General features: G+C 41.4%; 6 non-coding genes across 6 annotated transcripts; all 6 read left to right on the forward strand.

Annotated features, from left to right (window-relative positions):
• The first annotated feature begins 2,908 nt into the window (after positions 1-2,908).
• TRNAP-CGG (transfer RNA proline (anticodon CGG)) lies at positions 2,909-2,980 on the forward strand. The gene has a single exon. It is a non-coding gene; the product is annotated as a tRNA-Pro (tRNA).
• Positions 2,981-6,802: 3,822 nt separating this feature from the next.
• Positions 6,803-6,874, forward strand: TRNAP-CGG (transfer RNA proline (anticodon CGG)). The gene has a single exon. It is a non-coding gene; the product is annotated as a tRNA-Pro (tRNA).
• Positions 6,875-10,644: 3,770 nt separating this feature from the next.
• Positions 10,645-10,716, forward strand: TRNAP-CGG (transfer RNA proline (anticodon CGG)). The gene has a single exon. It is a non-coding gene; the product is annotated as a tRNA-Pro (tRNA).
• Positions 10,717-14,530: 3,814 nt separating this feature from the next.
• On the forward strand, positions 14,531-14,602 carry TRNAP-UGG (transfer RNA proline (anticodon UGG)). Its single transcript has one exon. It is a non-coding gene; the product is annotated as a tRNA-Pro (tRNA).
• A 3,888-nt stretch (positions 14,603-18,490) lies between these two features.
• On the forward strand, positions 18,491-18,562 carry TRNAP-CGG (transfer RNA proline (anticodon CGG)). Its single transcript has one exon. It is a non-coding gene; the product is annotated as a tRNA-Pro (tRNA).
• A 3,771-nt stretch (positions 18,563-22,333) lies between these two features.
• TRNAP-UGG (transfer RNA proline (anticodon UGG)) lies at positions 22,334-22,405 on the forward strand. The gene has a single exon. It is a non-coding gene; the product is annotated as a tRNA-Pro (tRNA).
• The last annotated feature ends 1,528 nt before the right edge of the window (positions 22,406-23,933 follow it).

A 23,933-nucleotide genomic window follows, 5' to 3' on the forward strand; every position in this document is an offset into this window, starting at 1 on the left:
GTTTTAAAGACCTGGAGGGAGGAGTGGGATTGAAGGGAGTGGGGGAGTTTGTTCCAGAGGCGGGGGAAAAGAGGAATGAAAGAGTGAAGGTGAGCAGAGAGCCGAGATTTCGGCAGTTTAACCATCAGAGGGTTGCTGGCAGATCTTGTGCGACCTGTAGGAATATTTGGGGGACAGAGGACGGAGAGAGCTGGGGGAGCAAGGCCGGAGAGGAGTCGGTAGAAGACAGAAAGACCACCTACCTGCCTGCGGTGAGTGAGTGAAAGGCCCTCAGAGATAGCTTCATCGCGGGAGATTCCAATAATTCTGAAAGCTTTGGTTTCAACAGCGTGAAGCCGAGCTAGGTGTGAGGCAGGAGCACCGGCCCATAGGGGAGAACAGTATTCCATTGAGCTGCGGATGAAAGCCTTGTATGTGGTGAGGAGCTCAGGTGTGCCGAGGAAGGACTTCGCACGACGGAGGATGCCCAGTCGGCGACTGGCTTTGGAGGCCAGCTTGGAAATGTGGTTTTCCCAAGAAAGATCATGGCAGATAGTGAGACCCAAAAGCTTGAGCGACATAACGTCTTGGAGAGGATTGTTGAGAAAGTAGATGGGAGGGTTGTCCAGTCGATATTTTCGGAGAGACATAGTAAGAGTGTGAGATTTGTCCTCCCTTTGCTCGAGTTCTACAAACTGTATGTACATGCTGAGGATTTTCCCATTCTGAGGAGACATGCACTGAAGTTTGCATCACTGTTTGGGACGACCTACAGCTGTGAGCAGTTCTTTTCAAAACTGACTCTTGCAAAGACTCGGTTTCGCTCAAGACTGACTGACCCAAACCTGCAAAACCAGCTGCGAGTAACATCATCATCACTACCACCTGACACCAAACGCCTCGCCAAAGAGAAACAGTTCCAGCCATCGCATTAGGTGAGTCCGATATATGTATTCAATAATTTAGCATGGCCCTCGAAGGATGTTCTAAAAATCGAAATGGCCCTCGACAGGAAAAAGGTTCCCCACCCCTGGTCTCGGGGTATGATCCTCGCTTTGGGTGCGAGAGGTCGCGGGTTCAACTCCCGACAAACCCTCAATTATTTTTTAATCAACAGGGACATTTTATAATCCCAATTCGAGCTCGTAATGTAAGCCGTTGCTGATGAAATGTTTCTAATGTAAGCAAAGAGGCTAAAGTAAGCAAGATTTATAATGTAAGCAAACTTGTACTGTAAGCAACGCTTTCACCATTTGTGAGGTATTTTCTTGTAAGCAAAGTTTATACTGTAAGCGATGCTTGTCGTGTAAGCTCTGGGTTCCTTTCAGCAAAGGCTATCATAGAAGCACATCGTTTACCCGAAGCACGTTTTATCTGTAAGCAATTTTATATGTAAGCATTGTTTTTGACGTAAACACTGCTTTTAACGGAAGCACATGTTCTACTGTAAGCAAATGGTCGCATCTAAGTAAAGTTTCTCATTTAAGCAGGATTTTTGATGTAAGCACGTGTCAGAATGCAAGCAAAGTGTATAGTGTAAGCCAAGTTTATAATTTAAGCAGAGTTTCTAATGTGAGCAAAGTTTTAATGTAAGCACATCATACATCGTAAGCAAGGTTTGTCATGCAAGCAAATGTTCTGCTGCAAGCAAATGTTCAAATGTAAGCAATTTCATTTCGGCAAGATGTGTAATGTAAGCAACTTTCTAAAAAGTATATACTGTTAGCAAGGTTAATAATGTAAGCAAGGATTATAATGTGAGCAAAGTTTATAAGTTAAGCGAGGCCTATAACGCAAGCAATGTTTCTTCTGTAAGAAAATGTTCGACTGTACGCAAATGTTCGAATGTAAGCAACTTTCTTATTTCAGCAAGCTTTGCAATGAAAGCAAACTTTATAAAAAGCTTATTATGTGAGCACGGTTTATAATGTAAGGAAGGTTTTGAATGTAAGCAATATTTAAAATGTAAGCACCATTTCGTTTTGCAAGCACAATTTCCGCTGTATACAAATGTTATAATGTTGGCGAATTTTCTCATGTAAGCCGAATTTGTTATGTCGGCAACTTTATAATGCAAGTAACGTTTATTATGGAAGTGAAGTATTTTACTGCTTGCAAATGCTCCAATGTAAGCAACTTTTCTAGTGTAAGCACCCCTTCTCATGCAAGCATGATTTATAATGTAAGCAAAGTTTATAACATAAGCAATGTTGGCACATGTATTCTCTCGGGCACAACAGGTGCCAATATAAATACAAGGTAACTTGAATGGCACTCGGCAAAGAGTGGTTACCTCCGCCAGGCTGAACAGTTTACGTTTTGTATCCCACTAATAGGTCAAATCTGGATTTGGATCTGAACCAAAATCTGATCAGCTTGTTCTTGTCACTTACCCAACTCATCCACCTCGTATTGTCATAACTTGTCCACAACTTTTTGAAATATCCTGCTCTGTATAGTTTTGCCCCGATCACTCAATGGTGAAGATTCACTCAATGGTAACTCGTCCACAACTTTTTGAAATTTCCTGTTATGTATCGTTTTTGCCCCCATCACTCAATGGTGAAGATTCACTTTTAAAATCTTTCACCTGGATCTGGATCTTCACCAAACTTTAATCAATTCTTCTTTATCATACACCCAACCATTTATTTATCATACATGCAACCATATCATTCGTCCTATTTTGACTTTTTGGCCCATGTTGACCTCAAAGTATTGGTCGTTGAAATCAACGACCAAATTTGCAAATCGTCTTCAAATTTCAAGTCGATCGGTTAAAAATTGACAATTTTTCGAAATTCAGCCATTGTTGACCCTTTGGCCGATGTTGATCTCAAAAATAATTGGTTGCTCAAGCTAGTGACCAAAAATGTGCAAATCCCCTTCAAATTTCTGGACGAAATGAAAGTTCACCATCCATATCCATGGCTCGTTGGTCTAGGGGTATGATTCTCGCTTCGGGTGCGAGAGGTCCCGGGTTCAATTCCCGGACGGGCCCTGAATTGTTTTTGAATCAACAGGGACATTTTATAATCCCAATTCGAGCTCGTAATGTAAGGCGTTGATTCGAAAACGTTTCTAATGTAAGCAAGCTTTGTAATGTAAGTACACTTGCGATGTAAGCAAGCTTCCTAATGTATGCAATATTTTTAACGTAAGCAAAGCTTCTACTGTAAGCAACGGGTTTTATGAGGGTGGAGTTTGTACCGTAAGCACAGCTTGCACTGTAAGCAAACGGCACACAGTAAGCAATGTTTCCCATAAGCACAGCTTGGTCTGTACGCAAAAAACCTTCCTTACTCACTTCGCATAAGCAGGGCTTCTAATGTCGTTGAATGTTCTCATGTAAGCAAATGCTCTGGTGTCGTCGGCAAACGTTTTTTTTTTTTTTGTTTTTTTTTTGAAAACTGAATCGAGGCTCGTGAAAGAGCTAACATTTATTTCACAAACAAATCAACCAGACAAACAAAATATATAACAAGAGGAAACGGAAGACAAGATGGGTAGAGAAGGGGAAGCACACAAACACAACATTTGAGAGCAGGGAGAAGTGTGGGAGGGAGAGGGCTTGGGGGGAGGAGGCGTGGGAACAGGGGGGAGAGGGGGGGGGGGGGGGGAGAGGTGTAAAACACAAGGAGACCAAGGACTTCCAGGACAGAAGTTGGTATTTCAAAAAAGTGTAGGGTTTGGTGTGAAATTAGCGGGGGTAGAAAAGATCAAGGTTTTGGATGGGGGAAGATAAGAGATGGTGGTGAACAGCTGTTTTAAAGACCTGGAGGGTGGAGTGGGATTGAAGAGAGTGAGGGAGTTTGTTCCAGAGGCGGAGAAAAGAGGAATGAAGGAGTGAAGCTGAGCAGAAAGTCTTGACTTTGGCAGTTTAACCAGAAGAGGGTTGCAGGCAGATCTTGTGCGACCTGTAGGAATATTTGCGGGACAGAGCCCAGAGAGAGCTGGGGGGGGGGGGGGGGGGGAGCAAGGCCAGAGAGGAGTCGGTAGAAGACGGAAAGACCACCAACCTGCCTGCGGTGCGTGAGTGAAAGGCCCTTGGAGTTAGCTTCATCGCGGGAGATTCCAAACGTTCTCGTTTAAGCAAGATTTGTACTCTAAGCAAACGTTAACATGTAAGCAAAGTTTGCCATGTACGGGAGGTTTTGAATGTAAGCTACGTTCCTGCTGTAAGCAAGGTTTGAAACGTCAGCAAGTTTGTTGTATAAGCAAATGTTTTACTGTAAGCAAATGTTCAAATTTAAGAAAAAAAATTCATTTAAGCAAGATTTTTAATGCAAGCAAACTTTCAAAAAAGTTTATACTGTTAGCAAGGTTTATAATGTAAGCAAGGGTTATAATGAAAGCAAGGTTTATAATGTAAGCAAAAGTTGTGCGTAAGCAAATGTGCTACTGTGAACAAATGCTGTACGGTAAGCAAAAGCCTCAATGGAAGCAAATTTCACATTTTTGCACGTTTGTAATGTAAGCAATCTTTATTAAAAGTTTATAATGTTCACATGGTTTGTAATGGAAGTCAAGTTTTTAATGTAAGCAAGGTTTATAATGCAAGCGCAATTTCTAATGGAAGCAAATGTTCTAATGTCAGCATATTTTCTCATGTACGCATGTGTTACGTGCTCCACCCCAAACCCAGGTCACGGTGTACCTCCGAGCCCCGAGAGGAGTCATGGCAGAAAGATGTGTTATTCTGTGTGTCAAAGATCAATGGTGAAACCACACCAATTGTTACCAACAAACAAGTATTGTATTAAGGTCACACAAGAATAACAACACAAAAACAATATTAATCAATTGTACAACAAATTTATCATTCCTATGATGGTGCCATCAGTTTCATACAATATAACTCACTGTGCTCCAAGTGAGCGAAAATAACATTCCCAATGTCTCTGTCCCGGCTTCAAGCCAAAGTCGATCCACGCTCCAGTGATCGTCAGAACGATGTTGTATCGAGACCAGAATCCCGTTCGGTTGACAGTCACACTGCCAAAGATGGGCAAAGGTACCCTCAAGAGGCGACTGGGAAAACACACCTTCGGGTATGGACGTTCAACGGTTCCCCTTACGGCGAACCGCAAATGCCCACTCAAAATCCTCGTTACACACACACACACCAGGTTAACGTCTGGATGCGGTGAAATGGTTGAAGCAAGGTGAAGAGCCTGGAGCGATGCGAAATCGGGCGCGAGGCAAAATGGCCAACTGGCCCGTACTCGAGGCATAACGGCACTCCAATGATTCTCTACGGAATCAACCACAAAACCTGCCATGCAGGTTTATCTGTCACAGCGATAACAACTCTGTCACAGGAATCCCTTTCCCAGGAAACCCAAATTTCACTCGTGACCCCCATTCGCCAGCGTTTGCTCAAGACCTCAAAGCAGCGCGGCTCCTTGTCCACCTCACTTGCTTCGCCTCCTTTTCCTCTTCTTCTTCGTCGCCCGGTTCCCGATCCGGTTTCCGGTTTCTTTTTAAAACATTAATTTTTTTTTACCTTTTGAAAACAGTTATCTCCAATTCACTTATACGATAACAATAATAATAGTACATGGAACCAAAAATGTTTACAGTAAATGAGAACCACAACAACGGAAGTGACGAATCCGTAACAGCATGATTGTGGTGTACACAACATTTTCGTGTGAGTGACGTCACTCATGCAAGCAAAGTTTATAATTCAAGCAAAGTTTATAATGCAAGCAAACTTTATAATGTCAGTAAAGTTTATAATGTTAGCAAATTTTCCAATGTAAGCAACTTTTCTAATGTAATCAAAGTTTCGAAAAAGTTTATAATGTTAGCAAAGTATATAATGAAAGGAAAGTTTTGACTGTAAGCAAGGTGTATAAGGTAAGCACAATTTTCTGTGTAAGCACAATTCCTACTGTAAACAAATGTTCTAATGTTAACAGTTTCTCATGTAAGCCTGATTTGTAATGTAAGCAAATGTGTATTGTAAGTACCGTTTATATTCGAAGAAAAGTTTTTACCGAAAGCACATTTTTCAAAGTAAGCAACTTTTCTAATGTAAGCAATCCTTCTCATGCAAGCATGCTTTATAATGTAAGCAAAGTTTATAACATAAGCAATGTTGGCACATGTATTCTCTCGGGCACAACAGGTGCCAATATATACACAAGGTAACTTGAATGGCACTCGGCAAAGAGTGGTTACCTCCGCCAGGCTGAACAGTTTACGTTTTGTATCCCACTAATAGGTCAAATCTGGATTTGGATCTGAACCAAAATCTGATCAGCTTGTTCTTGTCACTTACCCAACTCATCCACCTCGTATTGTCATAACTTGTCCACAACTTTTTGAAATATCCTGCTTTGTATAGTTTTGCCCCGATCACTCAATGGTGAAGATTCACTCAATGGTAACTCGTCCACAACTTTTTGAAATTTCCTGTTATGTATCGTTTTTGGCCCCATCACTCAATGGTGAAGATTCACTTTTAAAAATCTTTCACCTGGATCTGGATCTTCACCAAACTTTAATCAATTCTTCTTTATCATACACCCAACCATTTATTTATCATACATGCAACCATATCATTCGTCCTATTTTGACTTTTTGGCCCATGGTGACCTCAAAGTATTGGTCGTTGAAATCAACGACCAAATTTGCAAATCGTCTTCAAATTTCAAGTCGATCGGTTAAAAATTGACAATTTTTCGAAATTCAGCCATTGTTGACCCTTTGGCCGATGTTGATCTCAAAAATAATTGGTTGCTCAAGCTCGTGACCAAAAATGTGCAAATCCCCTTCAAATTTCTGGACGAAATGAAAGCTCACCATCCATATCCATGGCTCGTTGGTCTAGGGGTATGATTCTCGCTTCGGGTGCGAGAGGTCCCGGGTTCAATTCCCGGACGGGCCCTGAATTATTTTTGAATCAACAGGGACATTTTATAATCCCAATTCGAGCTCGTAATGTAAGGCGTTGATTCGAAAACGTTTCTAATGTAAGCAAGCTTTGTAATGTAAGCACACTTGCGATGTAAGCAAGGTTCCTAATGTATGCAATATTTTTGGTGTAAGCAAGGCTTCTACTGTAAGCAACGGGTTTTATGAGGGTGGAGTTTGTACCGTAAGCACGGCTTGCACGGTAAGCAAACGGCACACAGTAAGCAATGTTTCCCGTAAGCACAGCTTGGCCTGTAAGCAAAAAACTTGCTTACTCACTTCGCATAAGCAGGGCTTCTAATGTCGGTGAATGTTCTAATGTAAGCAAATGCTCTGGTGTAGTCGGCAAACGTTTTTTTTTGTTTTTTTTTGTTTTTTTTTGGGATACTGAATCGAGGCTCGTGAAAGAGCTAACATTTATTTCACAAACAAATCAACCAGACAAACAAAATATACAAAAAGAGGAAGCGGAGGACAAGATGGGGAGAGAAGGGGAAGCACACAAACACAACATTTGAGAGCAGGGAGAAGTGTGGGAGGGAGAGGGCTTGGGGGGAGAGGTATAAAACACAAGGAGACCAAGGACTTCCAGGACAGAAGTTGGTATTTCAACAAAGTGTAGGATTTGGGGTGAAATTAGCGGGGGTAGAAAAGATCAAGGTTTTGGATGGGGGAAGATAAGAGATGGTGGTGAACAGCTGTTTTAAAGACCTGGAGGGTGGAGTGGAATTGAAGAGAGTGAGGGAGTTTGTTCCAGAGGCGGGAGAAAAGAGGAATGAAGAAATGAAGCTGAGCAGAAAGTCTTGATTTTGGCAGTTTAACCATAAGAGGGTTGCAGGCAGATCTTGTGCGACCTGCAGGAATATTTGGGGGACAGAGCCCAGAGAGAGCTGGGTGGGGGGGGCGGGGGGAAAGGCCAGAGAGGAGTCGGTGGAAGACGGAAAGACCACCAACCTGCCTGCGGTGAGTGAGTGAAAGGCCCTTGGAGTTAGCTTCATCGCGGGAGATTCCAAACATTCTCGTTTAAGCAAGATTTGTTCTGTAAGCAAACGTTAACATGTAAGCAAAGTTTGCCATGTATGGGAGGTTTTGAATGTAAGCTACGTTCCTGCTGTAAGCAAGGTTTGAAACGTCAGCAAGTTTGTTTTTTTAGCAAATGTTTTACTGCAAGCAAATGTTCAAATTTAAGAAAAAAAATTCATTTAAGCAAGATTTTTTAATGCAAGCAAACTTTCAAAAAAGTTTATACTGTTAGCAAGGTTTATAATGTAAGCAAGGGTTATAATGAAAGCAAGGTTTATAATGTAAGCAAAAGTTGTGCGTAAGCAAATGTGCTACTGTGAGCAAATGCTCTAGGGTAAGCAAAAGCCTCAATATAAGCAAATTTCACATTTTTGCACGTTTGTAATGTAAGCAATCTTATTAAAAGTTTATAATGTTCACATGGTTTATAATGGAAGTCAAGTTTTTAATGTAAGCAAGGTTTATAATGCAAGCACAATTTCTAATGGAAGCAAATGTTCTCATGTCAGCACATTTTCTCGTGTACGCATGTGTTACGTGCTCCTCCACAAACCCCGGTCACGGTGTACCTCCGAGCCCCGAGAGGGGTCACGGCAGAAAGATGAGTTATTCTGTGTGTCAACGATCAATGGTGAAACCACACCAATTGTTACCAACAAACAAGTATTGTATTAAGGTCACACAAGAATAACAGCACAAAAACAATATTAATCAATTGTACAACAAATATATCATTCCTATGATGGTACCATCAGTTTCGTACAATATAACTCACTGTGCTCCAAATGAGCGAAAAGAACATTCCCAATGTCTCTGTCCCGGCTTCAAGCCAAAGTCGATCCACGCTCCAGTGATCGTCAGAACGATGTTGTATCGAGACCAGAATCCCGTTCGGTTGACAGTCACACTGCCAAAGATGGGCAAAGGTACCCTCAAGAGGCGACTGGGAAAACACACCTTCGGGTATGGACGTTCAACGGTTCCCCTTACGGCGAACCACAAATTCCCACTCAAAATCCTCATTACACACACACACCAGGTTAATGTCTGGATGCGGTGAAATGGTTGAAGCAAGGTGAAGAGCCTGGAGCGATGCGAAATCGGGCGCGAGGCAAAATGGCCAACTGGCCCGTACTCGAGGCATAACGGCACTCCAACGATTCTCTTCGGAATCAACCACAAAACCTGTCATGCAGGTTTATCTGTCACAGCCATAACAACTCTGTCACAGGAATCCCTTTCCCAGGAAACCCAAATTTCACTCGTGACCCCCATTCGCCAGCGTTTGCTCAAGACCTCAAAGCAGCTCGGCTCCTTGTCCACCTCACTTGCTTCGCCTCCTTTTCCTCTTCTTCTTCGTCGTCCGGTTCCCGATCCGGTTTCTTTTTAAAACATTAATTTTTTTTTACCTTTTGAAAACAGCTATCTCCAATTCACTTATACGATAACAATAATAGTACATGGAATCAAAAATGTTTACAGTGAATGAGAACCACAACAACGGAAGTGACGAATCCGTAACAGCATGATTGTGGTGTACACAACATTTTCGTGTGAGTGACGTCACTCATGCAAGCAAAGTTTATAATGCAAGCAAAGTTTATAATGCAAGCAAACTTGATAATGTCAGTAAAGTTTATAATGTTAGCAAATTTTCCAATGTAAGCAACTTTTCTAATGTAATCAAAGTTTCGAAAAAGTTTATAATGTTAGCAAAGTATATAATGAAAGGAAAGTTTTGACTGTAAGCAAGGTGTATAAGGTAAGCAAAATTTTCTGTGTAAGCACAATTCCTACTGTAAACAAATGTTCTAATGTTAACAGTTTCTCATGTAAGCCTGATTTGTAATGTAAGCAAATGTATATTGTAAGTACCGTTTATATTCGAAGAAAAGTTTTTACCGAAAGCACATTTTTCAAAGTAAGCAACTTCTAATGTAAGCAATCCTTCTCATGCAAGCATGCTTTATAATGTAAGCAAAGTTTATAACATAAGCAATGTTGGCACATGTATTCTCTCGGGCACAACAGGTGCCAATATATACACAAGGTAACTTGAATGGCACTCGGCAAAGTGTGGTTACCTCCGCCAGGCTGAACAGTTTACGTTTTGTATCCCACTAATAGGTCAAATCTGGATTTGGATCTGAACCAAAATCTGATCAGCTTGTTCTTGTCACTTACCCAACTCATCCACCTCGTATTGTCAAAACTTGTCCACAACTTTTTGAAATATCCTGCTCTGTATAGTTTTGCCCCGATCACTCAATGGTGAAGATTCACTCAATGGTAACTCGTCCACAACTTTTTGAAATTTCCTGTTATGTATCGTTTTTGGCCCCATCACTCAATGGTGAAGATTCACTTTTAAAAATCTTTCACCTGGATCTGGATCTTCACCAAACTTTAATCAATTCTTCTTTATCATACACCCAACCATTTATTTATCATACATGCAACCATATCATTCGTCCTATTTTGACTTTTTGGCCCATGGTGACCTCAAAGTATTGGTCGTTGAAATCAACGACCAAATTTGCAAATCGTCTTCAAATTTCAAGTCGATCGGTTAAAAATTGACAATTTTTCGAAATTCAGCCATTGTTGACCCTTTGGCCGATGTTGATCTCAAAAATAATTGGTTGCTCAAGCTAGTGACCAAAAATGTGCAAATCCCCTTCAAATTTCTGGACGAAATGAAAGCTCACCATCCATATCCATGGCTCGTTGGTCTAGGGGTATGATTCTCGCTTTGGGTGCGAGAGGTCCCGGGTTCAATTCCCGGACGGGCCCTGAATTATTTTTGAATCAACAGGGACATTTTATAATCCCAATTCGAGCTCGTAATGTAAGGCGTTGATTCGAAAAAGTTTGTAATGTAAGCACACTTGCGATGTAAGCAAGGTTCCTAATGTATGCAATATTTTTGATGTAAGCAAGGCTTCTACTGTAAGCAACAGGTTTTATGAGGGTGGAGTTTGTACCGTAAGCACAGCTTGCACTGTAAGCAAACGGCACACAGTAAGCAATGTTTCCCATAAGCACAGCTTGGTCTGTACGCAAAAAACCTTGCTTACTCACTTCGCATAAGCAGGGCTTCTAATGTCGGTGAATGTTCTCATGTAAGCAAATGCTCTGGTGTCGTCGGCAAACGTTTTTTTTTTTTTTTTTTTTTTTTTGAAAACTGAATCGAGGCTCGTGAAAGAGCTAACATTTATTTCACAAACAAATCAACCAGACAAACAAATTATATAACAAGAGGAAACGGAAGACAAGATGGGGAGAGAAGGGGAAGCACACAAACACAACATTTGAGAGCAGGGAGAAGTGTGGGAGGGAGAGGGCTTGGGGGGAGGAGGCGTGGGAACAGGGGGGAGAGGGAGGGGGGAGAGGGGGGGGGGGGGAGAGGTGTAAAACACAAGGAGACCAAGGACTTCCAGGACAGAAGTTGGTATTTCAAAAAAGTGTAGGGTTTGGTGTGAAATTAGCGGGGGTAGAAAAGATCAAGGTTTTGGATGGGGGAAGATAAGAGATGGTGGTGAACAGCTGTTTTAAAGACCTGGAGGGTGGAGTGGGATTGAAGAGAGTGAGGGAGTTTGTTCCAGAGGCGGAGAAAAGAGGAATGAAGGAGTGAAGCTGAGCAGAAAGTCTTGACTTTGGCAGTTTAACCAGAAGAGGGTTGCAGGCAGATCTTGTGCGACCTGTAGGAATATTTGCGGGACAGAGCCCAGAGAGAGCTGGGGGGGGGGGGGGGGGGGGGAGCAAGGCCAGAGAGGAGTCGGTAGAAGACGGAAAGACCACCAACCTGCCTGCGGTGAGTGAGTGAAAGGCCCTTGGAGTTAGCTTCATCGCGGGAGATTCCAAACGTTCTCGTTTAAGCAAGATTTGTACTCTAAGCAAACGTTAACATGTAAGCAAAGTTTGCCATGTACGGGAGGTTTTGAATGTAAGCTACGTTCCTGCTGTAAGCAAGGTTTGAAACGTCAGCAAGTTTGTTGTATAAGCAAATGTTTTACTGTAAGCAAATGTTCAAATTTAAGAAAAACATTTCATTTAAGCAAGATTTTTAATGCAAGCAAACTTTCAAAAAAGTTTATACTGTTAGCAAGGTTTATAATGTAAGCAAGGGTTATAATGAAAGCAAGGTTTATAATGTAAGCAAAAGTTGTGCGTAAGCAAATGTGCTACTGTGAACAAATGCTGTACGGTAAGCAAAAGCCTCAATGGAAGCAAATTTCACATTTTTGCACGTTTGTAATGTAAGCAATCTTTATTAAAAGTTTATAATGTTCACATGGTTTATAATGGAAGTCAAGTTTTTAATGTAAGCAAGGTTTATAATGCAAGCGCAATTTCTAATGGAAGCAAATGTTCTAATGTCAGCATATTTTCTCATGTACGCATGTGTTACGTGCTCCTCCACAAACCCCGGTCACGGTGTACCTCCGAGCCCCGAGAGGGGTCACGGCAGAAAGATGTGTTATTCTGTGTGTCAAAGATCAATGGTGAAACCACACCAATTGTTACCAACAAACAAGTATTGTATTAAGGTCACACAAGAATAACAACACAAAAACAATATTAATCAATTGTACAACAAATATATCATTCCTATGATGGTGCCATCAGTTTCATACAATATAACTCACTGTGCTCCAAGTGAGCGAAAATAACATTCCCAATGTCTCTGTCCCGGCTTCAAGCCAAAGTCGATCCACGCTCCAGTGATCGTCAGAACGATGTTGTATCGAGACCAGAATCCCGTTCGGTTGACAGTCACACTGCCAAAGATGGGCAAAGGTACCCTCAAGAGGCGACTGGGAAAACACACCTTCGGGTATGGACGTTCAACGGTTCCCCTTACGGCGAACCGCAAATGCCCACTCAAAATCCTCGTTACACACACACACACCAGGTTAACGTCTGGATGCGGTGAAATGGTTGAAGCAAGGTGAAGAGCCTGGAGCGATGCGAAATCGGGCACGAGGCAAAATGGCCAACTGGCCCGTACTCGAGGCGTAACGGCACTCCAACGATTCTCCTCGGAATCAACCACAAAACCTGTCATGCAGGTTTATCTGTCACAGCGATAACAACTCTGTCGCAGGAATCCCTTTCCCAGGAAACCCAAAGTTCACTCGTGACCCCCGTTTGCCAGCGTTTGCCCAAGACCTCAAAGCAGCTCGGCTCCTTGTCCACCTCACTTGCTCCGCCTCCTTTTCCTCTTCTTCTTTGTCATCCGGTTTCCGATCCGGTTTCCGGTTTCTTTTTAAAACATTAATTTTTTTTACCTTTTGAAAACAGTTATCTCCAATTCACTTAAATGATAACAATAATAGTACATGGAACCAAAAATGTTTACAGTGGATGAGAACCACAACAACGGAAGTGACGAATCCATAACAGCATGATTGTGGTGTTCACAACATTTTCGTGTGAGTGACGTCACTCATGCAAGCCAATTTATAATGCAAGCAAAGTTTATAATGCAAGCAAACTTTATAATGTCAGTAAAGTTTATAATGTTCGCAAATTTTCCAATGTAAGCAACTTTTCTAATGTAATCAAAGTTTCGAAAAAGTTTATAATGTTAGCAAAGTATATAATGAAAGGAAAGTTTTGACTGGAAGCAAGGTTTATAAGGTAAGCACAATTTTCTGTGTAAGCACAATTCCTACTGTAAACAAATGTTCCAATGTTAACAGTTTCTCATGTAAGCCTGATTTGTAATGTAAGCAAATGTATATTGTAAGTACCGTTTACATTCGAAGTAAAGTTTTTTTAACCGAAAGCACATTTTTCAAAGTAAGCAACTTTTCTAATGTAAGCAATCCTTCTCCTGCAAGCATGCTTTATAATGTAAGCAAAGTTTATAACATAAGCAATGTTGGCACATGTATTCTCCAGGGCACAACGGGTGCCAATATATATGCAAGGTAACTTGAATGGCACTCGGCAAAGAGTGGTTACCTCCGCCAGGCTGAACAGTTTACGTTTTGTATCCCACTAATAGGTCAAATCTGGATTTGGATCTGAACCAAAATCTGAGCAGCTTGTTCTTGTCACTCACCCAACTCATCCACCTCGTATTGTCATAACTCGTCCACAACTTTTTTAAATATCCTGCTCTGTATAGTTTTGCCCCGATCACTCAATGGTGAAGATTCACTCAATGGTAACTCGTCCACAACTTGTTGAAATTTACTGTTATGTATCGTTTTTGGCCCCATCACTCAATGGTGAAGATTCACTTTTAAAAATCTTTCACCTGGATCTGGATCTTCACCAAACTTTAATCAATTCTTCTTTATCGAACACCCAACCATTTATTTATCATACATGCAACCATATCATTCGTCCTATTTTGACTTTTTGGCCGATGTTGACCTCAAAATATTGGTCGTTGAAATCAACGACCAAATTTGCAAATCGTCTTCAAATTTCAATTCAATCGGATAAAAATTGACAATTTTTCGAAATTCAGCCATTGTTGACCCTTTGGCTGATGTTGATCTCAAAAATAATTGGTTGCTCAAGCTAGTGACCAAAAATGTGCAAATCCCCTTCAAATTTCTGGACGAAATAAAAGCTCACCATCCATATCCATGGCTCGTTGGTCTAGGGGTATGATTCTCGCTTTGGGTGCGAGAGGTCCCGGGTTCAATTCCCGGACGGGCCCTGAATTGTTTTTGAATCAACAGGGACATTTTATAATCCCAATTCGAGCTCGTAATGTAAGGCGTTGATTCGAAAACGTTTCTAATGTAAGCAAGCTTTGTAATGTAAGCACACTTGCGATGTAAGCAAGGTTCCTAATGTATGCAATATTTTTGACGTAAGCAAGGCTTCTACTGTAAGCAACGGGTTTTATGAGGGTGGAGTTTGTACCGTAAGCACGGCTTGCACGGTAAGCAAACGGCACACCATAAGCAATGTTTCCCGTAAGCACAGCTTGGCCTGTAAGCAAAAACCTTGCTTACTCACTTCGCATAAGCAGGGCTTCTAATGTCGGTGAATGTTCTAATGTAAGCAAATGCTCTGGTGTCGTCGGCAAACGTTTTTTTTTTTTGTTTTTTTTTTTTTTTTTTTTGGGGGGGGGGGGGGGGGGGATACTGAATCGAGGCTCGTGAAAGAGCTAACATTTATTTCACAAACAAATCAACCAGACAAACAAAATATACAAAAAGAGGAAGCGGCAGACAAGATGGGGAGAGAAGGGGAAGCACACAAACACAACATTTGAGAGCAGGGAGAAGTGTGGGAGGGAGAGGGCTTGGGGGGAGAGGTATAAAACACAAGGAGACCAAGGACTTCCAGGACAGAAGTTGGTATTTCAAAAAAGTGTAGGATTTGGGGTGAAATTAGCAGGGGTAGAAAAGATCAAGGTTTTGGATGGGGGAAGATAAGAGATGGTGGTGAACAGCTGTTTTAAAGACCTGGAGGGTGGAGTGGGATTGAAGAGAGTGAGGGAGTTTGTTCCAGAGGCGGGAGAAAAGAGGAATGAAGAAATGAAGCTGAGCAGAAAGTCTTGATTTTGGCAGTTTAACCATAAGAGGGTTGCAGGCAGATCTTGTGCGACCTGCAGGAATATTTGGGGGACAGAGCCCAGAGAGAGCTGGGTGGGGGGGCGGGGGGAAAGGCCAGAGAGGAGTCGGTGGAAGACGGAAAGACCACCAACCTGCCTGCGGTGAGTGAGTGAAAGGCCCTTGGAGTTAGCTTCATCGCGGGAGATTCCAAACATTCTCGTTTAAGCAAGATTTGTACTGTAAGCAAACGTTAACATGTAAGCAAAGTTTGCCATGTATGGGAGGTTTTGAATGTAAGCTACGTTCCTGCTGTAAGCAAGGTTTGAAACGTCAGCAAGTTTGTTGTATAAGCAAATGTTTTACTGCAAGCAAATGTTCAAATTTAAGAAAAAAAATTCATTTAAGCAAGATTTTTTAATGCAAGCAAACTTTCAAAAAAGTTTATACTGTTAGCAAGGTTTATAATGTAAGCAAGGGTTATAATGAAAGCAAGGTTTATAATGTAAGCAAAAGTTGTGCGTAAGCAAATGTGCTACTGTGAGCAAATGCTCTAGGGTAAGCAAAAGCCTCAATATAAGCAAATTTCACATTTTTGCACGTTTGTAATGTAAGCAATCTTATTAAAAGTTTATAATGTTCACATGGTTTATAATGGAAGTCAAGTTTTTAATGTAAGCAAGGTTTATAATGCAAGCACAATTTCTAATGGAAGCAAATGTTCTCATGTCAGCACATTTTCTCGTGTACGCATGTGTTACGTGCTCCTCCACAAACCCCGGTCACGGTGTACCTCCGAGCCCCGAGAGGGGTCACGGCAGAAAGATGTGTTATTCTGTGTGTCAAAGATCAATGGTGAAACCACACCAATTGTTACCAACAAACAAGTATTGTATTAAGGTCACACAAGAATAACAGCACAAAAACAATATTAATCAATTGTACAACAATATATCATTCCTATGATGGTACCATCAGTTTTGTACAATAAAACTTACTGTGCTCCAAATGAGCGAAAAGAACATTCCCAATGTCTCTGTCCCGGCTTGAAGCCAAAGTCGATCCACGCTCCAGTGATCGTCAGAACGATGTTGTATCGAGACCAGAATCCCGTTCGGTTGACAGTCACACTGCCAAAGATGGGCAAAGGTACCCTCAAGAGGCGACTGGGAAAACATACCTTCGGGTATGGACGTTCAACGGTTCCCCTTACGGCGAACCGCAAATTCCCACTCAAAATCCTCATTACACACACACACCAGGTTAATGTCTGGATGCGGTGAAATGGTTGAAGCAAGGTGAAGAGCCTGGAGCGATGCGAAATCGGGCGCGAGGCAAAATGGCCAAATGGCCCGTACTCGAGGCCTAACGGCACTCCAATGATTCTCTACGGAATCAACCACAAAACCTGTCATGCAGGTTTATCTGTCACAGCGATAACAACTCTGTCACAGGAATCCCTTTCCCAGGAAACCCAAATTTCACTCGTGACCCCCATTCGCCAGCGTTTGCTCAAGACCTCAAAGCAGCGCGGCTCCTTGTCCACCTCACTTGCTTCGCCTCCTTTTCCTCTTCTTCTTCGTCGCCCGGTTCCCGATCCGGTTTCCGGTTTCTTTTTAAAACATTAATTTTTTTTTACCTTTTGAAAACAGTTATCTCCAATTCACTTATACGATAACAATAATAGTACATGGAACCAAAAATGTTTACAGTAAATGAGAACCACAACAACGGAAGTGACGAATCCGTAACAGCATGATTGTGGTGTACACAACATTTTCGTGTGAGTGACGTCACTCATGCAAGCAAAGTTTATAATGCAAGCAAAGTTTATAATGCAAGCAAACTTTATAATGTCAGTAAAGTTTATAATGTTAGCAAATTTTCCAATGTAAGCAACTTTTCTAATGTAATCAAAGTTTCGAAAAAGTTTATAATGTTAGCAAAGTATATAATGAAAGGAAAGTTTTGACTGTAAGCAAGGTGTATAAGGTAAGCACAATTTTCTGTGTAAGCACAATTCCTACTGTAAACAAATGTTCTAATGTTAACAGTTTCTCATGTAAGCCTGATTTGTAATGTAAGCAAATGTGTATTGTAAGTACCGTTTATATTCGAAGAAAAGTTTTTACCGAAAGCACATTTTTCAAAGTAAGCAACTTTTCTAATGTAAGCAATCCTTCTCATGCAAGCATGCTTTATAATGTAAGCAAAGTTTATAACATAAGCAATGTTGGCACATGTATTCTCTCGGGCACAACAGGTGCCAATATATACACAAGGTCTCAAATGTTGTGTTTGTGTCCTTCCCCCTCTCTCCCCATCTTGTCTACCGCTCCCTATGTTATATGTTTTATGTGTCGGTTTGTCTTTCTGTGTGATTAATGTTCGCTCTTTCACGAGCCTCGATCTTGTATACAAAAAAAAAAAAAAAAAAAAGAAAAAAAAAAAAAGGTAACTTGAATGGCACTCGGCAAAGAGTGGTTACCTCCGCCAGGCTGAACAGTTTACGTTTTGTATCCCACTAATAGGTCAAATCTGGATTTGGATCTGAACCAAAATCTGATCAGCTTGTTCTTGTCACTTACCCAACTCATCCACCTCGTATTGTCATAACTTGTCCACAACTTTTTGAAATTTCCTGTTATGTATCGTTTTTGGCCCCATCACTCAATGGTGAAGATTCACTTTTAAAAATCTTTCACCTGGATCTGGATCTTCACCAAACTTTAATCAATTCTTCTTTATCATACACCCAACCATTTATTTATCATACATGCAACCATATCATTCGTCCTATTTTGACTTTTTGGCCCATGGTGACCTCAAAGTATTGGTCGTTGAAATCAACGACCAAATTTGCAAATCGTCTTCAAATTTCAAGTCGATCGGTTAAAAATTGACAATTTTTCGAAATTCAGCAATTGTTGACCCTTTGGCCGATGTTGATCTCAAAAATAATTGGTTGCTCAAGCTAGTGACCAAAAATGTGCAAATCCCCTTCAAATTTCTGGACGAAATGAAAGCTCACCATCCATATCCATGGCTCGTTGGTCTAGGGGTATGATTCTCGCTTCGGGTGCGAGAGGTCCCGGGTTCAATTCCCGGACGGGCCCTGAATTATTTTTGAATCAACAGGGACATTTTATAATCCCAATTCGAGCTCGTAATGTAAGGCGTTGATTCGAAAACGTTTCTAATGTAAGCAAGCTTTGTAATGTAAGCACACTTGCGATGTAAGCAAGGTTCCTAATGTATGCAATATTTTTGGTGTAAGCAAGGCTTCTACTGTAAGCAACGGGTTTTATGAGGGTGGAGTTTGTACCGTAAGCACGGCTTGCACGGTAAGCAAACGGCACACAGTAAGCAATGTTTCCCGTAAGCACAGCTTGGCCTGTAAGCAAAAAACTTGCTTACTCACTTCGCATAAGCAGGGCTTCTAATGTCGGTGAATGTTCTAATGTAAGCAAATGCTCTGGTGTAGTCGGCAAACGTTTTTTTTTTTTTTTTTTTTTTTTTTTTTTGGGATACTGAATCGAGGCTCGTGAAAGAGCTAACATTTATTTCACAAACAAATCAACCAGACAAACAAAATATACAAAAAGAGGAAGCGGAGGACAAGATGGGGAGAGAAGGGGAAGCACACAAACACAACATTTGAGAGCAGGGAGAAGTGTGGGAGGGAGAGGGCTTGGGGGGAGAGGTATAAAACACAAGGAGACCAAGGACTTCCAGGACAGAAGTTGGTATTTCAACAAAGTGTAGGATTTGGGGTGAAATTAGCGGGGGTAGAAAAGATCAAGGTTTTGGATGGGGGAAGATAAGAGATGGTGGTGAACAGCTGTTTTAAAGACCTGGAGGGTGGAGTGGAATTGAAGAGAGTGAGGGAGTTTGTTCCAGAGGCGGGAGAAAAGAGGAATGAAGAAATGAAGCTGAGCAGAAAGTCTTGATTTTGGCAGTTTAACCATAAGAGGGTTGCAGGCAGATCTTGTGCGACCTGCAGGAATATTTGGGGGACAGAGCCCAGAGAGAGCTGGGTGGGGGGGGCGGGGGGAAAGGCCAGAGAGGAGTCGGTGGAAGACGGAAAGACCACCAACCTGCCTGCGGTGAGTGAGTGAAAGGCCCTTGGAGTTAGCTTCATCGCGGGAGATTCCAAACATTCTCGTTTAAGCAAGATTTGTTCTGTAAGCAAACGTTAACATGTAAGCAAAGTTTGCCATGTATGGGAGGTTTTGAATGTAAGCTACGTTCCTGCTGTAAGCAAGGTTTGAAACGTCAGCAAGTTTGTTTTTTTAGCAAATGTTTTACTGCAAGCAAATGTTCAAATTTAAGAAAAAAAATTCATTTAAGCAAGATTTTTTAATGCAAGCAAACTTTCAAAAAAGTTTATACTGTTAGCAAGGTTTATAATGTAAGCAAGGGTTATAATGAAAGCAAGGTTTATAATGTAAGCAAAAGTTGTGCGTAAGCAAATGTGCTACTGTGAGCAAATGCTCTAGGGTAAGCAAAAGCCTCAATATAAGCAAATTTCACATTTTTGCACGTTTGTAATGTAAGCAATCTTATTAAAAGTTTATAATGTTCACATGGTTTATAATGGAAGTCAAGTTTTTAATGTAAGCAAGGTTTATAATGCAAGCACAATTTCTAATGGAAGCAAATGTTCTCATGTCAGCACATTTTCTCGTGTACGCATGTGTTACGTGCTCCTCCACAAACCCCGGTCACGGTGTACCTCCGAGCCCCGAGAGGGGTCACGGCAGAAAGATGAGTTATTCTGTGTGTCAACGATCAATGGTGAAACCACACCAATTGTTACCAACAAACAAGTATTGTATTAAGGTCACACAAGAATAACAGCACAAAAACAATATTAATCAATTGTACAACAAATATATCATTCCTATGATGGTACCATCAGTTTCGTACAATATAACTCACTGTGCTCCAAATGAGCGAAAAGAACATTCCCAATGTCTCTGTCCCGGCTTCAAGCCAAAGTCGATCCACGCTCCAGTGATCGTCAGAACGATGTTGTATCGAGACCAGAATCCCGTTCGGTTGACAGTCACACTGCCAAAGATGGGCAAAGGTACCCTCAAGAGGCGACTGGGAAAACACACCTTCGGGTATGGACGTTCAACGGTTCCCCTTACGGCGAACCACAAATTCCCACTCAAAATCCTCATTACACACACACACCAGGTTAATGTCTGGATGCGGTGAAATGGTTGAAGCAAGGTGAAGAGCCTGAAGCGATGCGAAATCGGGCGCGAGGCAAAATGGCCAACTGGCCCATACTCGAGGCATAACGGCACTCCAACGATTCTCTTTGGAATCAACCACAAAACCTGTCATGCAGGTTTATCTGTCACAGCCATAACAACTCTGTCACAGGAATCCCTTTCCCAGGAAACCCAAATTTCACTCGTGACCCCCATTCGCCAGCGTTTGCTCAAGACCTCAAAGCAGCTCGGCTCCTTGTCCACCTCACTTGCTTCGCCTCCTTTTCCTCTTCTTCTTCGTCGTCCGGTTCCCGATCCGGTTTCTTTTTAAAACATTAATTTTTTTTTACCTTTTGAAAACAGTTATCTCCAATTCACTTATACGATAACAATAATAGTACATGGAATCAAAAATGTTTACAGTGAATGAGAACCACAACAACGGAAGTGACGAATCCGTAACAGCATGATTGTGGTGTACACAACATTTTCGTGTGAGTGACGTCACTCATGCAAGCAAAGTTTATAATGCAAGCAAAGTTTATAATGCAAGCAAACTTGATAATGTCAGTAAAGTTTATAATGTTAGCAAATTTTCCAATGTAAGCAACTTTTCTAATGTAATCAAAGTTTCGAAAAAGTTTATAATGTTAGCAAAGTATATAATGAAAGGAAAGTTTTGACTGTAAGCAAGGTGTATAAGGTAAGCAAAATTTTCTGTGTAAGCACAATTCCTACTGTAAACAAATGTTCTAATGTTAACAGTTTCTCATGTAAGCCTGATTTGTAATGTAAGCAAATGTATATTGTAAGTACCGTTTATATTCGAAGAAAAGTTTTTACCGAAAGCACATTTTTCAAAGTAAGCAACTTCTAATGTAAGCAATCCTTCTCATGCAAGCATGCTTTATAATGTAAGCAAAGTTTATAACATAAGCAATGTTGGCACATGTATTCTCTCGGGCACAACAGGTGCCAATATATACACAAGGTAACTTGAATGGCACTCGGCAAAGTGTGGTTACCTCCGCCAGGCTGAACAGTTTACGTTTTGTATCCCACTAATAGGTCAAATCTGGATTTGGATCTGAACCAAAATCTGATCAGCTTGTTCTTGTCACTTACCCAACTCATCCACCTCGTATTGTCAAAACTTGTCCACAACTTTTTGAAATATCCTGCTCTGTATAGTTTTGCCCCGATCACTCAATGGTGAAGATTCACTCAATGGTAACTCGTCCACAACTTTTTGAAATTTCCTGTTATGTATCGTTTTTGGCTCCATCACTCAATGGTGAAGATTCACTTTTAAAAATCTTTCACCTGGATCTGGATCTTCACCAAACTTTAATCAATTCTTCTTTATCATACACCCAACCATTTATTTATCATACATGCAACCATATCATTCGTCCTATTTTGACTTTTTGGCCCATGGTGACCTCAAAGTATTTGTCGTTGAAATCAACGACCAAATTTGCAAATCGTCTTCAAATTTCAAGTCGATCGGTTAAAAATTGACAATTTTTCGAAATTCAGCCATTGTTGACCCTTTGGCCGATGTTGATCTCAAAAATAATTGGTTGCTCAAGCTAGTGACCAAAAATGTGCAAATCCCCTTCAAATTTCTGGACGAAATGAAAGCTCACCATCCATATCCATGGCTCGTTGGTCTAGGGGTATGATTCTCGCTTTGGGTGCGAGAGGTCCCGGGTTCAATTCCCGGACGGGCCCTGAATTATTTTTGAATCAACAGGGACATTTTATAATCCCAATTCGAGCTCGTAATGTAAGGCGTTGATTCGAAAAAGTTTGTAATGTAAGCACACTTGCGATGTAAGCAAGGTTCCTAATGTATGCAATATTTTTGATGTAAGCAAGGCTTCTACTGTAAGCAACAGGTTTTATGAGGGTGGAGTTTGTACCGTAAGCACAGCTTGCACTGTAAGCAAACGGCACACAGTAAGCAATGTTTCCCATAAGCACAGCTTGGTCTGTACGCAAAAAACCTTGCTTACTCACTTCGCATAAGCAGGGCTTCTAATGTCGGTGAATGTTCTCATGTAAGCAAATGCTCTGGTGTCGTCGGCAAACGTTTTTTTTTTTTTTTTTTTTTTTTGAAAACTGAATCGAGGCTCGTGAAAGAGCTAACATTTATTTCACAAACAAATCAACCAGACAAACAAATTATATAACAAGAGGAAACGGAAGACAAGATGGGGAGAGAAGGGGAAGCACACAAACACAACATTTGAGAGCAGGGAGAAGTGTGGGAGGGAGAGGGCTTGGGGGAAGGAGGCGTGGGAACAGGGGGGAGAGGGAGGGGGGAGAGGGGGGGGGGGGAGAGGTGTAAAACACAAGGAGACCAAGGACTTCCAGGACAGAAGTTGGTATTTCAAAAAAGTGTAGGGTTTGGTGTGAAATTAGCGGGGGTAGAAAGATCAAGGTTTTGGATGGGGGAAGATAAGAGATGGTGGTGAACAGCTGTTTTAAAGACCTGGAGGGTGGAGTGGGATTGAAGAGAGTGAGGGAGTTTGTTCCAGAGGCGGAGAAAAGAGGAATGAAGGAGTGAAGCTGAGCAGAAAGTCTTGACTTTGGCAGTTTAACCAGAAGAGGGTTGCAGGCAGATCTTGTGCGACCTGTAGGAATATTTGCGGGACAGAGCCCAGAGAGAGCTGGGGGGGGGGGGGGGGGGAGCAAGGCCAGAGAGGAGTCGGTAGAAGACGGAAAGACCACCAACCTGCCTGCGGTGAGTGAGTGAAAGGCCCTTGGAGTTAGCTTCATCGCGGGAGATTCCAAACGTTCTCGTTTAAGCAAGATTTGTACTCTAAGCAAACGTTAACATGTAAGCAAAGTTTGCCATGTACGGGAGGTTTTGAATGTAAGCTACGTTCCTGCTGTAAGCAAGGTTTGAAACGTCAGCAAGTTTGTTGCATAAGCAAATGTTTTACTGTAAGCAAATGTTCAAATTTAAGAAAAACATTTCATTTAAGCAAGATTTTTAATGCAAGCAAACTTTCAAAAAAGTTTATACTGTTAGCAAGGTTTATAATGTAAGCAAGGGTTATAATGAAAGCAAGGTTTATAATGTAAGCAAAAGTTGTGCGTAAGCAAATGTGCTACTGTGAACAAATGCTGTACGGTAAGCAAAAGCCTCAATGGAAGCAAATTTCACATTTTTGCACGTTTGTAATGTAAGCAATCTTTATTAAAAGTTTATAATGTTCACATGGTTTATAATGGAAGTCAAGTTTTTAATGTA

The sequence above is a fragment of the Myxine glutinosa genome, unplaced genomic scaffold (assembly GCF_964187855.1).
Source record: "Myxine glutinosa unplaced genomic scaffold, kmMyxGlut1.1 SCAFFOLD_662, whole genome shotgun sequence".
NCBI lineage: Eukaryota > Metazoa > Chordata > Myxini > Myxiniformes > Myxinidae > Myxine > Myxine glutinosa.